Source organism: Heterocephalus glaber, unplaced genomic scaffold (genome assembly GCF_053883595.1).
Source record: "Heterocephalus glaber isolate CG9 unplaced genomic scaffold, H.glaber_assembly_v1.0 deba00001175, whole genome shotgun sequence".
In the NCBI taxonomy this organism is placed as follows: Eukaryota; Metazoa; Chordata; class Mammalia; order Rodentia; family Bathyergidae; genus Heterocephalus; species Heterocephalus glaber.
The window spans coordinates 1,467,347-1,481,794 of record NW_028258207.1 but is presented as its reverse complement, the minus strand read 5'-3'; the positions used below and the strand labels follow the sequence as shown (position 1 = coordinate 1,481,794).

General features: G+C 54.7%; 1 long non-coding RNA gene and 1 pseudogene across 1 annotated transcript; both read right to left on the bottom strand.

Annotated features, from left to right (window-relative positions):
* Window positions 1-1,044: 1,044 nt before the first annotated feature.
* Window positions 1,045-2,098, bottom strand: LOC101723740 (vacuolar protein sorting-associated protein 26A pseudogene; annotated as a pseudogene).
* Window positions 2,099-5,853: 3,755 nt separating this feature from the next.
* LOC110347938 (uncharacterized) lies at window positions 5,854-12,955 on the bottom strand. The gene is made up of 3 exons (XR_015451096.1): window positions 12,339-12,955; window positions 6,746-11,008; window positions 5,854-6,527 (listed from the first exon to the last, which is right to left on the bottom strand). It is a non-coding gene; the product is annotated as an uncharacterized LOC110347938 (long non-coding RNA).
* Window positions 12,956-14,448: the final 1,493 nt, after the last annotated feature.

The following is a 14,448-nucleotide window of genomic DNA, read 5'->3' as shown; positions in this document are numbered from 1 at the left end:
ATCACCTCTGTTCTCACGCACTGGCCCGCTCTTCTGCCGGACGAATATGCTGTGGAGCTCGGCCTGAATTTTTTATTTCAGGTATTTCAGTTCTCCATAATTTTTATTTGGTAATTCCTTATTATCTCTCTGTATGGATATTCTCTCTTGGTTTGACATTATTGTCATACTTTTCTAATTTTTTCAGACATAGTTTACTTAGCCCTGGGCACATGTTGCTGGTAGCTGGTTTAAGATCATCCTCTGATAAAGCGCAGGCCCTGAGTCCAGTCAGGGATGGGTTGTATGTTGTCCCCTATCTGTGGAGCCTCCTTTTGTGTTTCTTTGGTGTCTTATAATTTGTTGTTGTTGAAAACTGGACACTTTAGGTAATGTTGGAAAGCAGTGTCTGCTGGATGTTGGTCCCGGGCCTTCCTTCCCAGGGTGATTCTGTGAAGTCTGCAGTCACCAAAGGCCCTGCTGGGCTACCAGGGAGGAGCAGCTGCTAATGGTCACTTACGTAGCCCTGGAGAGTCTTTCCTGCTTTGCTGAGGGGAGCTACATCTGCCTTAGCCTTTCCCCGCTTCCTGCCCCAGCTGAAGGTCACCTAAGGTGGGTGGCTGGGGCCTTGGGGCTTTCCTGGGCCAGCGAGGAGCAGAGCGGGAGCACAGCCTCCCGGGCCTCCCAGGCACGTCGGGGCTTCCACAGCCCCACACCGACCCAGTCGCACTTCTGCCGGCTCTGTCTCCCTTGGGGAGAGTGCCACCTGCTGCCCTCCGGGGACTGCGAGGCTGCTGGTTTTCAAGGCTACCAAGGAGCTCGGAGAGGGGGCAGGAACAGGCTGGCTCAGTTGCCACTGCCTGGGAGAAGGGTGCATTTGGACGGCAGCAAAACCTTCTGTGGTCTGTGGCAGCAACGGCGAACCTCTTAGAGCCTTCGGCAAAAGTCAGGCCGCGGTGCCAACCCTGCCCTGTGGCAGCATCAACTGAGTAATTCACGAGAGCAGGTAGAGGGTTTTGAAGGTGTCCAGAAACACGAATGTATCTGAGGTGATAGACATGTTAATGTCACACTGTCCCTCGGAAATACGTATAATTACTGATAAAAAAAAATATATATTTTCCTATTCAAATGAAAATCTTTAATGTTTATGCTGATGCAATATCTGAGTGCTTATCATCAAAGTGTGCAGTTAAAAAAAAATATAAAAGGCAGCTTAGGAAATCTCCAGTGTTTCAAAGAAAGCACTTTTTTAAATGTTTATACATGAACATTTAGTTATACTGTAAAATAAATGCAGCACTGTAAGATAAATGAACACTATTATATATGGAGTTTTGTCCTCTTTCCCCCCCTACATGCTGCAACCATCTTTAACCTGCTGAACTTAACGGTTATGGATTTTTTTTCTTTTTTCCTCCTATTCAGTTCACATTTCAGGCCGTTCAGCAGATGCCTGTGAGTCTGGAGATTCAAATCGCTGGTGAAAGTTTGTTCTCTGTTTCCTCAGTTTGCCAGGAGCTTTTCTCCATAAGATGATTTCCTGCTGCTTGAAGTACCTTCTGTCTTCCTCATCAACAAGCACTAGATTCAAAAAGTACCTTACTGAAAATTTTTTGTTCACATCTCTCATCGTTGGTGTTCGGTCATATCCTGCTAAAAATACTCTTATTGGAATGGATTCACCTTTTACTGGTGCACCATCCATTATTTCATATTTGGCAATAGTTTCTGTTTCCATCGTAGTACTGGGACAAATTCCTGTGATCTCTTTTGTGATCAGCTGTAACTCCATGTGTTGTATTTTTATTCTTACTAATAAGAAGTAAAGTTTTCCAACAATCACGTCCTTTAAATGATACTTTGATTTATTATATTCAAACTCTATATGTAGACAATCTTCAATGTCCACTTCCATTTTAATAGAGTTGTTAACAACAGGATAGGTGGCAAGTTGGTGAACAGTAAGATCATACTCTTTCACCATGTCTGTCAGTCTTCTCACTGTTGTCACCTTAAGAAAATACCTCAAGCAGACATTGGCACCGATGTAAGATTCACATGGCTCTTCAACTTGCATAAATTCAAAATCAGAACTTCTGCTCTGAGTCAGCTCTCCAGGTAAAGCTAGTTCTTTCACTAGGTTTACAAATTCATGAGTATGACTCTTGTCATTGAAAGGTTCAATTTGACCTAGGAATTCGCTTCTAATTCCTTGGTGCTCTAGCCTCCTTCAGGTTGCTTACAGGCTAGGTTTACCTTTCCTGAAACAGACGCTCCATCATAGAGGAGACAGTGTTTTCCACTCTGCCATCTTCATTCTTCATCTCCTCCATTTTCCTTGTGTCCCCATCATTAAGGACAACATCAGTCTCACAAATGGGACCAAAAGAGCCTCCGAGAAAGCTCATTGTCAGCGCCGCCGTTGCCCCGTCACGTGACCCGGGGCTTGAGACCGATAAAAAAATATATTTAAAACCCAACTGAGTTTCAGTAATTTTTTTTTTCTTTTTGGTACTGGGGATCGAACTCAGGTCCTTGCGTTGCGAGGCAGGCGCCGGAACCACTGAGCTAAATCCCCCACCCTAGTTTTCCTTGAAGAAATGCTCTTTAGGCTGCTGTGAGCCCTTGGTTAATTCCTGGATCTCTGGAGGTCGGTCTGGCCGACTGTCACTGTCCTTCCCCGCTGCTGTGCAGCAGCCGCTCGGTGCCGCTTACCTGGTGCGGAGTCACTGGCCAACGCCCTCCCTGGGCTCCGCTCCTCCCTTCCTCTCTGCGGCTCCTGCGGACCAGAAGTCTGCCTGGAGGTCCGATTAGGTTCTGTTTAAACGTTTCTGGAGAAACCTTCACGTCGTGCGGCGTCCTTATGTAGCATCGTGGAGGGGGGCGCCCAAGGCCAGGGCGTCCTGCTGTTAGCGAGGCCCAGTTTTCCACTTGGTTACAGTGCTGGCAACTAGATCTTTCCATGGTAGAGGTGCGCCTTTCTCTGGGTTTATCATATGATTTATGGGGTGACACATTAACATTATCTTAATTTCTTATTCCTCCACAGTCCTTCAGCTGATGGTTTTAGAGCCATTGAGAATCCTTGCCTGGCTGGGCATAGTGGTGAATGCCTGTAATCCCAGCACTCAGGAGGCTGGGACAGGAGGATCGCTGAGAGTTGGAGGCCAGCCTGGGCTCCGTAGTGAGCTCAAGGCCAGCCTGAACTACAAATTGAGGCCTTGTCTCAAAAAAGAACAAAACAAAACAGAACAAAACATCCTTGCCTGAATCAATCATGGGAGGTTGCTAAGGCGTGGTTTTCCAGTTCTGTTATTTCTTCCACTTTTATCAGCCAATATTGTGCTGTAAAGATCACTTGATCTCCTTCCACTTTGAGAATCACAGTGGACTCATGCCTGTAAAGATCATCATTCAGCCGGGGATTTAGCTCAGTGGTTCTGCCGCCTGCCTCACAAGCGCAAGTTTCCAAGTTTGATCCCTGGTACCAAAAAAAAAAAAAAAATCATCACTCAGTGTGTTACAGTGAACTTCAGTCACTTCTGTAGAGTTGCCCCAGGCCCAGCCGCAGTCCTGCTCCTCACAGCTGGCCTCGGCCACCAGTTTGTCAGGGACAGAGAGGGGGCAGGGCACTCAGCTCCCTCTCCCTGCACCTCCCTGAGCAGCGGTCACAGGATTCGCAGGTCACCAGCGGAGTTTACAGGTGGCTCATTGCTTTTTGTCTTACACAGACGTCGGCACCCCCCCCCACACACACACACGCACACACGCACATTCTGTTTTCTGAGCCATGTGAGGTTAGGTCGCAGACATCATATCGCTGCACCTCTACATGCTGTTCAAACAACAATAACATTTTCTTATTCATGCAACTTCAAAGCAGGGCAAGGTGACACACCTGTATCACAGCACTTGGGAGGCTGAGGCAGGAGGGTTGCCACACATTCAAGGCCAGCCTGGGATACATAGTGAGACCCTGGCTCACCATCCCCTCCTTCCCCCCAAATGGCTGTGGATGTAAATCAGGGTGAAAGCCCTGGGCTCAATCTTCAGCTCCATTAAAAAATAAAAGGAAGACATGAAACCTTGGTATAGTTCTGAAGCTCAGGGAATTTCACATTACTCCTGTCCTTTTTTCTCGCTGGCAATCTAGATCGCAATTCCATCAGTCGCCATGTCAATGTCCTTGACAGCTATTTCTACTTCCAGTCACATGGGGTGCTTCCTCGGCCCTCCTTGAGTCCTCGTGATGCTGACGTGACTTCACCTGGTGCTGCCCAATGCTGTCTCATGGCGCTGGGCTCTGACCATGTGTCTGTGTGGCCTGGAGTGGCTTCCAAGGGTCCCCACGTTCCCACATCCCCCGTGCTGGCAGCTTGGTCCGGCATGATTATCTGCAAGGCACTGGCCCCTTTGAGGGAGGCGGTGGCCCCGGGAGCTAAAGCTGGTGTGGAGGGAAGGAGTTCTCGGGAGAGCAATGGTTATGAAAGGAGCAAGCACGGCCTCTCTCATCCTCTGCATTCTCTCCACTGAGCTCCAGCCATGGTGCCATTTGCCATGTGGTGATGTAGCCAGGAGGGTCCTCGCAGAGCCCAGGTGGGGCTGCTGAGCTCAGACGTTCACCCTCCCAGCTGTGAGGTGATAAACGTCCAATTTTTTTTTTTTTTTTGAGTCAGGGTCTCACTATGTAGTCCAGGCTGGACTTGAACTCACTGTGTAGCTCAGGCTGGCCTCAAACTCACAGTGATCCTCCTGCCTCAGCTTCCCAAGGGCTGGGGTTACAGGCGCGCACCACCATCTGATCTTTATGAGGACCCTAGCCTTGGACATTGTGTCACAGCAACAGAAAATGGATGAACACAGTGCTGCCCTAGTGCACCATGGCCGAGGCCCACACTGTGGGTCTGTTCTGTTATCAACGATACGAACATTGTCCATTTGGCAAATGTGGCATCCGTCAGGTTTCTCCACACTGAATTACTGTTTTCCCTTTGATAGTTAGTCAGCACTTCGATGCGAGACATTTTGGGTCTGTGTAAATACTCCATTTCTCACCAAACTTTCTCCTATTCTTGCCTGAAGCACCCCCTACTTTTAAAATGCAGGTGATATGCACCCACCTGTACAGTAGGTGGAGCCGGAGACAAACCCAGGTCCAGTTTCGTAATTCAATCAAATTTCCCTGGAGGCAGAAATAGCTGCAGAGTATGAGAATGTCAGATGACTGGTTCAGTGGATGGGCAGCCCGATTGGGTGAAGTCTCAGGGACACAGGGACACAGCACCAGGGAAAAGCAGAACTCAGGCCGGCTGCAGCATGGAAGTCCCCGTTAGCCTCACCTGTCCCTGCAGCCCAGCAAATCCTGCCTAGCGTGACCCCGTCAGCCTTCATTCTGACTGGAAAACCCTTGGACTGTCTGTTGAGTGACTGAATCTTTATTTTCCGAATATAGCTGGTTTCCAAGGCTGAGATTCCTTCCTTGGCAGAGCTTTCCTGTTGACAAGAATCCTGAAACTTGTAAAGAAGGTGCGGAGCCCTCTGGTGCCCCCTGGGTGTGGCTTCCTCTGGCCCGTTGAATATGGCGCTCGCACCTCCTTTCTAAAGGGGGCATTTGTTTTATGTGGTTGTGAGTGGTGTAGTTTCCAGACACATAACATGGAAATGTGGTGATTCAGAGGTAAGGTATCAAGTTAGGTGGTTTGTGGGTGACAAAGTTCTGCTGGGTTTTTAAGTGCTTGTGGCTCTAAAATGGAGTTATTCTCACAGAGAAGTGACAGAATTATTTCCATTTATTTGTATGGTGGCAAACAGAATTAAATATATGGCTTACACAAAAATTTATATATTGGAAGAGACTCCATAGCTGCCTTACCTTCTTGTTGGTGAGACAAAATATCTGACACCCACAAGTTGAAAGAGGAGAGGTTTTTCTCAGCTCACAGTTTGTAGAAGTTTAAACCCATAGTTGGCTGGCTCCAAAGCAGGATCGCATGGCAGAGGAGCATCAAGAGGAGAAACAGTCTTCCAGCAGGCCTCCTTTTCCCTTTTATTTTATCCAGGCTATAAGCCTATTGGTTGGTGCCACCTACACCCTGGGTTGGTCTTCCCATTACCCACACTCAGAACCACACTAAACCAGCCATCGGACTGATCCAATATCATGCCCTTAATCCAGTACCACATACCCATGATCCCAAAGCCCCACCTATGGGTGCGTGAGGCTTTGGGGGACATCTGGATAAAAGTCATAACAATAGTTATGAATCATAAAGAAAATGGACAAATGAAACAAATGTTCTTCAAGCTAAAAAAAAAAAAGATGCAGCAAGAGACTAAACCTAGTTTTAATTGAAATAGAATTAACTACAATGGGAGGCAAGTAGCCTGAGCATTAGAGGAGTTCTTGCTTGATGGGTCACCATCGAAAGAAGACATTTCGATCACCCCAGAAAGTTCTCTCGTCCCCTCCACTGCTATGACTCCTGTCCCCATCTTCCCCGGGAGGTGAGCACTGTGTTCACAGGTTGGTTTGGCCTCTTCTTGGTCTGCACACAAAGTTTGTAATCTTTTGGCATCTAGTTTCTGTACCCAACATTGTCTCTGAGTGTCACCCACAGACAATGAGTCACAGACTTTTTATCTCTGTGTGATGGGCCCCAGTGTTATCATAAAGCAAATCCAGACAGTATATCTTTTCGTTAATAAATATTTCAACACAGTCACTCTAAAAGATAAAGGGTATGAAGACCCTATATTATCACACCTGAAAGGAATCCGTACAGTTGGATATGGTGGCCCACACCTATAATCCCAGGTACTGGGGAGGCTGAGGCAGGAGGATCACAATTTTGAGACCAGCCTGGATAATTTAACAAGAACCTGTCCCCAAATAAAGAGTAAAGAGGACTGGGGTTAGTCCCCAGGGTTTGACCCTCAGATCCGCAGCGGCTCACACTCACACAAAGGAGCCAGCAAAGGCTCTGACACACTCTGACCGCCAGTCCAGTGGCGGCGTCGGGGCTGTGGCTCAGGTTGACTCAGAGCACTGGGGGTTTGTGACTCATCTGTGGCAGGGTGAGAAGCAGGAGGGGAGCTCTTGTGAGCCCTCAGGGTGCTGGGGGAGGCACAGAGATTGGGGAGGGAGCCACAGTGCTCAGTGGAGCAACAGAGCAGTGACCCTGTGAATCTCACCCTGCTGTGTGGAGCATGCGGAGCTCAGGAATCAGCTCCCTGGCCGGTGCTGGCGGAGATAAAGCCCAGCCAGCAGGACACAGTGTCCCCGGCCCCACCCGCTGCAGAGAAAGGCACCTTCATCCATAGCCCGCAGTGCTTGCTGGGATTTAATTTTGGCCAGCAGTGATTGGTTGCAGGCCCGGGTTCCAGGGGCACTTCCTGCATGCTGCCTCACGTTCACTTAGAAACAGTCTTTCACATTTTAATTTTCTATTCTAAAATCCGGTGTGGACTGACAGCCTGGCACACAGATCGGCCCGACACGTGTCTGTGCTGGGCTCTGCGCAGGCCTCCTGCTGCCCTCCGCCTGTGTCCTCTTCCTTTCTGCCGACGGTGGCTTGCATTCTGTCTCCTGCCACAAGCCAGGCTGGCTCGGTCGGACTGGCCTCCCCCCAGCCCCAGATGCTGCCTGTCCCTAGCAGGAAGAGAATGCTGGCAATCTTTCTTTCCGTGTCTTGAATGATACATTTTGCTTTGGGTGGAAAAGCCTGTACCACCTTGAAATCTTGTCTGTACTGTGTACTTAATGACAACAGAATGATAATAGAGAAAACTTCGTGGGACCATCTTTGGGCAAAGCCCTCCCCCTTGGCTATTTTCTTTCCATAATAATCCAAGGATATTGCCAAATGTACTGGTGAATCTCTGTCTTGCCAACATTTTCCTCATTGTTGCTTTGGGTTTTTTTGGTACCGGGAATTGAACTCTGGACCTTGTGCTTTGGAGGCAGGCGGCTGAACCACTGAGCTAAATCCCCAGCCCCTACCCATTGTTGCTTTGGATTCTAAAATATCTTCCTTCAACAGAAGTGAAAAATTAAAGATTAGAATTGTTTCAGCTGATGACCAAAATAATTATTCCTCAAGCAAAACAAACAAAAACCAAAAAAGCTGCCAGGCTGGTGAGAGGCCGAGCCTGGTTCTAGCTAGGAGCGCAGGAGCCTTCGCTGTTCCACGGCCTGCAGGCCTCAGGCTCTGCCTTGAGCACTGATGTCCAGCCTGGGCCCCCTCAGCCTGCACAGGCAGGGGCAGCCCCTGTCCGATTCCCGTCCCCACCACAGTTCCACCTTTCACTCACTGACACATTTGGGGTGCAGTGGGTGAGCCCAGCGCTCCGCCCACTGCTGCCTGCTGGGGCTCCTTGCACAGACAGCCTGCGTGCGGGGGGCTCCCCAAGCTGGTGCCGCGTGCGGGGCTCACTCTGTGGGGTCCGAGGTCCCCCCCTCCGCCGCCCAGGAGCCCCGATTGTGAACTCACACGCCCGGCTGTCCCCTTCGCTCTGGGTGGCGTGGGGCGGTCTGCAGGGTGGGACTGCTGTGAGAGAAGCCGCTGTGTGCAAGTCCTGCCGAGTGCAGCGCAGGCTCCAGGCCGTCCCAGCCTCAGTCCTCGAGAGTCCTGCGTGTGCCAGGGCTGTGACGTCCTTCTCACCAACAGAATGCGATGGTGCCTCCATTCACCCTCTTCGCCCTTCTGCAGGCTCCAATGAATGCGCTGCCCAGGAGAGGCCACAGCCAGGAACGGGCGCGCCGTGGTCACCGCAGCAAGGAGCCGTGGCCCTCAGCTGAGATCTGCAGGGAGGTGGACCCCTGAAGAGCATGAGAGTTAGGAACAGTTCCTCCCCTAAATGATCCCAAGGAGACCCCAGCCTGAGCCAGCGCCCTGCTGGAAGTCATGGCAGAGATCCTTCTTGGGGCTGCAGGGCCGATCAGGGCCCGTCAGGCTGCGGCATGTGTGCGATGTCGCCCGGCGTGCACGGCTCACATAGGGGACACGGTGTGATTTCCTGGATGACTACAGAGCGTGGAATGACGCCGCAGATGTAAGTGTGCGCTCCACTGTGGTGTGTGCTTTTCACTCCCCCCAGCAGCCGTGGGCTCCCACCTGCTCCACGTTCTTGGTGGATTTTGTGTTCCCAGGCTTTTTGGTTTTCCATTCTGGTTCCCTGTGGTTTTCAGATCACATTTACTTGGTGACTCATGAGGGATAACCTTGCTTTAACCAGTTCTGCAACCTGTTCAAATTTTGGTTTCCTTCCAAGAGAGTTACAACTTATTTATTGGCTTAATTGTTCTCATTGTCTGAGTTAAATAGATGAAAAGACAGGATTCTTGTCTTAAGGGAAATTCCTTTTTTTTTCTTTTGCAGTACTGGGGATTGAATCCAAGGCCTTTGCATTGAGCTGCATCTTCAGCACTTCTGATTTTGAGGTCATGGTGCACCAACACATCCTCCTGGCTGCTTCTGCCCAGAGGACTCCGATGGTGAGCCACCCAGGTGAAGTCATCTGCCCTCCAGGGCGGGGCCCAGACCTGAGCCAGCCCTCCTGATCCTGAGCAGAAAGCGCCTCGTCTTGCCCCACAGCAACCCTACATGGTCCTCAAAGTCATATTGTTTTACTTACTTCCTGTTTCCCTCATATTTTGTTCTATTCCTAAGGCTGAAATGTCCCCTTATTCACTTTTCATTAGGATGAGCCAGATCACCTTGTCTGATAACAGTTGGTGTAGTTTGCCCGTTTCTTTATATACAGTGTCAGGTAAAAGGGCCGAAGACCAAGACCAGACCAGGACACAACAAGCCTTTATTAGGGAACAGATCTGCCGGGCTGTCTCTGAACAAAGGAGAGACAAAAGCAATATGGCTGGGGCAGGGAGAGTCTTTTATAGAGACTGGGATGGGGTTTGTAGGGGCTGAGGTGGGGTTGAGTGAGGGAGTGACTAGGGAATGGAGGAGCCCGTGATGTCACTAGGTGGTAGGAGGTGAGCGAGTATTAGGTTACTCTCTAGGCGGGAACAGGGGCATGCTGGGAAGAAGGGTTTATTCTTTGGTGGGAGCAGCCATCTTGGCATGATGTCACACAGGGGAGGGGCAAGGCACCACAGGAAGAGGGCAGCTACTATACATAACAGCTGCTGAGGTAGTGGGAGACCTATCATACAGATGTGTGTGTTCAGTTTCTTCCTTTCCAGTTCAGGAAGCTCTGCTGGTAATGAATTTTTATTAAAGTGGTACAAGATTGGAAAATAAAGTAAGCTTCGACACACTTTCCAAAATAATCAACACAAACCCGACATGAGAACCCAATAATTATTACCTCCAGAACCGGCCCCAGATTATTAAGATGCAATTACGTCTGAGAAGTAGCCTGGCAGGGGCCGTGTTTATTGTTTTCTCAGTCATTTTCACACACTTTCTCAGGGTTCCAGAGCACTGTCTCCCCACTCCTAAAGCCAAACCGCGCCTGGACTCACCCAGGGCTCAAGGGCACAGGAACTTGCTTCTTCCTCTATGGATCTCAAAGCTACGAGTCAAACAGAGAATTGGACTTGTCAGGTCGTCTGCAGATGTGTTTTATGTGATGGACTCAGGGTTGCATAGTGTGACAAAATCCATCTGTGGATACTGAGCGTGGGGAACCCAGAGCAGCATGGCTGGGCCTGATGAGGGCTGGGCTGGTGACACACGGCCCCTCTGATGCCAGGTCCTCCAGGTCCCTCTGTCCCCAGGGGCGTCACAGGGTTGCTGCTCCAGCATTGCCCTCTGCCTGGTCTTCGAGCCCCCAGGGACCAGGCTGCAGGGCCGAGGGCGCCCCTGAGAGAAGGCTGCCGTGGCAGTGAGGACCGAGAAGGCACCCCGCGCTCCCGGCAGCAAAGAGGAGCGCCAGCCGGGAATCCGCCTCCAGGCGCCCTGCCTCACCTTGAGCCCTCTCAGCAGTCATCCTCGCCCCTCCCCAGCAGCTCTGGAGTCCTGTTCCTGAGTGTCGTCAGCTGCGCTGTCCTGACTGCCTCCATGTCCTGAATGGATTCAAAACGTTTCCTTTTCATGGTCGTTTTGGCTTTGGGGAGGAGCCGAGCGGCACGGTGCCAGATCTGGTGAATTGGTGGATGAGGCCACAGCGCTGTGTTTACCAGCCTGGCTCTGCACTGGACGGCGCTGGGCAGCAGCAGTCAGGGTGTTTGTGACCACCCCATAAAGACACTCGTGGGGCACTGCTGTAATACATTTAAAAAATGTAAACACGCACCGCAGCTTCCATCGGCCAGCACGCCGAAGCCGACCTGGAGGACCCTGGCCTGCAGGGCGTCCCTGAGGGCTCATGGGGTCCTCACCCTGGCCTGGGTCTCACTCGGCTCATTCTGGAGTCGCTGTCAGAGTGGAGCTGACCGGGCTGTTTGAGGGCGTCAGGGACAGGAGGCTGGGAGGACCCGGGCTTTCCCGGAAGCCACAGCTCGGGCGGGAGAAGGGGAGAGAAACGGGATCACACAGCGGGGCGAGACCCAGCAGCAGGCTGGAGGCCTGGGCGCTGGGGCCCATCCAGCGGAGGGCGGGTTTCGGGGGCTCTGTGGGGGAGATGAGGCTGGGGAGGAGCCAGGAGTCGGCGAGGCCCACGGCAGAGACGCCCAGGGCCTGCAGAGCCAGGCGGACACGTGCGGACACGGCCTGGCGGTCAGCGAGTACCCGCGGCCTGGCGGGAGCAGCGGGGTCTGGCAGCCGCGACCTCCAGCCCCACAGCCCTGGTCGGGGTGCAGTGCGAGCAAAGGCCTCGCACCTGCCCTGCGTTCTTCCCACTGCACCTATGGCTGCCACTGCAGCGCCGACCAGGCCTGCAAGTCCCGGGGCCCGGGCCTGGAGGGGCGAGCAGAGCCGCCCGGCCGTCTTCTGGGCCGGGGCAGGCCTGGGTGAAGCTGCGGAGCCGCGCCGCCGAGGTCCGGGTCCCTCCGGGGCGGCGGTCGGGAGACCGCGCCGGGCAGACGGGGACACACGCCCGCCGCTAGGGGGAGCTCGGAGGCAGGCGCGGAAGCGGAGCCCGAGGGTGTCTCCCAGAAAGGCGCGGGCGAGGCCGCCGCACCTGCGGGCCAGCCGGCAGCAGAGGCAGGCCCGGGGCCCGCAGGCCTCTCGCGGGTCTGTGCTGGAACCGCGAGGCCCACAGGCGCCGAGCTCGTCCTCGGGGGAACTGCGGCCCGGTCACCGCCGTGAGGCGCGCGGCGCCCGAGACCAGAGCGCCAGAGCCCACGGCGAGGCGCGGGGCGGCCCGGGCTGGGTCCGCAGACGGCGCCTCCTCTCCGGTCACCCCTGACGCCCCCGGCGCGCCCCGCGGGCCACGGGCAGGGCTGCCGCTCTCACCCGCTGTCCTGGGCTGCGACGTCGCGCGCCTCCTGCCTGGACCTTGGGAAGCGCCGCCCGAGAGGGCGCCTTGCAGACTGCAGAGCCGCGCGCGTCCATTCCGGGCGGGCGCGCTGGGCCTGGGCGCGCTGCTTCTCTGAGGTGGCCGAGCGCCCCACTCTCCCAGTCCCCAGCCCCGGGGCACGGGGGCGCTGAGGTGCCCCGCCCTTGGGCTCCCCCGGGCGTGGCTTTAGAGTGCTGCCTCCGGGCCTCCCCACCCGGCCTCGGACCCAGACATCGCTGCAGCGAGCCGAGGCTGCTCCTGGCTGCTCGGCGGCCACTGCCACCCGGTGTCCGCAGGGGACCTGGTCCCTGTGCAGCAGAGGGGGAGGGAGGGCGGGAGGACACTCGGGACTGTGCCGCCTTCCTGTCTGTCAGACCCGGCCGCACCGGCCCCTCCTCCGCTGGCCCCGTCGGCAGGTGCCGCGGAGCGAAGGCCTCCGCGCGGTTCGGGCTCAGCTCAGCTCGGCCCACGGCAGCAGCACCGCCCTGAGCCCGGCGGCTTCCGGGCGAGCGCTGGGCCGGTGTCCCCAGGGCTCAGAGCAGGACGGACGTGGGCCGGGGTGCGGACCTCTGGCCGGGAGCGCTGGCGGGGGCCGCGGTGGGCGGGTGAGCTGCAGGCTCCCGGTGAGGACCCCGCCTGCCCGGGCGCGCTGCCGAGCCAGAGCCACCGGGTGCCGGGCGGGGCGCAGACAGCACGCAGGTGGCCAGGGCGATCTGTTTTGGTCCGGCGGCTGTGCAGCGCAGGACACGGGGCGGGGCGGGGCGGCTGCTTCCAGCGTTTTTTGTTGGTTTTGTCACATCGCCTAAACTTCTTGCCTTTGGGAGAAGAATTGAGCCGAAAAACTATTAAAAATAATGAGAGTTCAGTAAGGCAGCCAGTTACAAAATAAATGTACAAAAATCAATACCTTTCCTATTTCCAACAGTAGCCACTTAGAAAAACTAAAGGAAGAGAAAGACCTCCACGGTGCAGACGACGTGACATTTATCACTGCGAAGCGAGCTCCTAGGGCAGATGGCCGCGGCCGCCCTTCCTCCTCCTTAGCCCGGCGTTGCCCGTGCTGGGACTCAGTTGTGCCCAGGTCTCCAGGGCTCCTGGTGGCGTTGGGGACGGCATGGACCACGGGCTGAGCTTCCTTGCTGTGGGGTGGCCTGAAGGGCTGGTCTTGCTCCTGGCCCCTCACGTCTGCTTTCTCTCCGCCGCCCCGACAGGGACAGATTTCCCCTGCCCTCGGTCCTGTCCCAGAGCCGCTGGCCACTCGAGGACCGAGGCTACTGAGCTGTGAGCTGGAGGTGTCGTGTGTCGTGTCCCAGCGAGAAGCAAGGGGACCAAGGGCCGGGAGAAGACTGAGGGCTGCTGCGGGTCCCTGGGCCGGCGCCTCGCTCCTTTCCACGGGTCCGGCTGCCTGTGGGAGGTGCGGAGGCCTCTGTGGGGTCGGGGGTGGGTGCAGCGGGAGCCATGGGGTGGCGCTGGTCTGCAGGACTACGGGAACCGCTTCTGCCTCGGGACGTCTGGGGACCAGACTGGGCAAGGATGTTTGGAGGCCCCGGTGTGACCTGTGTGTCAGGTAGGGGCTGGGGTAGAGGGGGGCAGAAATCTGGGCTGCTTTATCCCAGGAACATTTCAGGGCTCCCTCAGCCCGGCCTGATGGGTGAGGAGGAGGCAGGGTCCCCTGTGGGGGCGGACGTTTCCTCTGGTGAAGGGCGGAGAGCCGCGTGTGAGCGCCCGCTATGCAGAACAGCAGGACACCAGAGAGGAGCACCCACCGCCTCCCTGACGCTGCACACCAGCGCCCAGGCCTGTCCACTGTCATGGTGGCCAACAGCGGCCGGGGACAGCCGGGTGCCAAGGGCCGGAAGGGTCAGCACCCCGCTCCCTTGTCCCCTAGGGGCATCACCCACCGTCTGCCTTCCCGTCGAGGCATCTTTGGGTTCACTTCCTGGTGAAGGGCCACCCCGGAAGCCTTCTGTCTGGGTCTCTCAGGGTAACCTCAACGATGGGGAGACAGAGAGGGGGTCAGATGGGTAGGTGCAGATGATGCTGGTAGAGATGCAGTATAGACAGAGA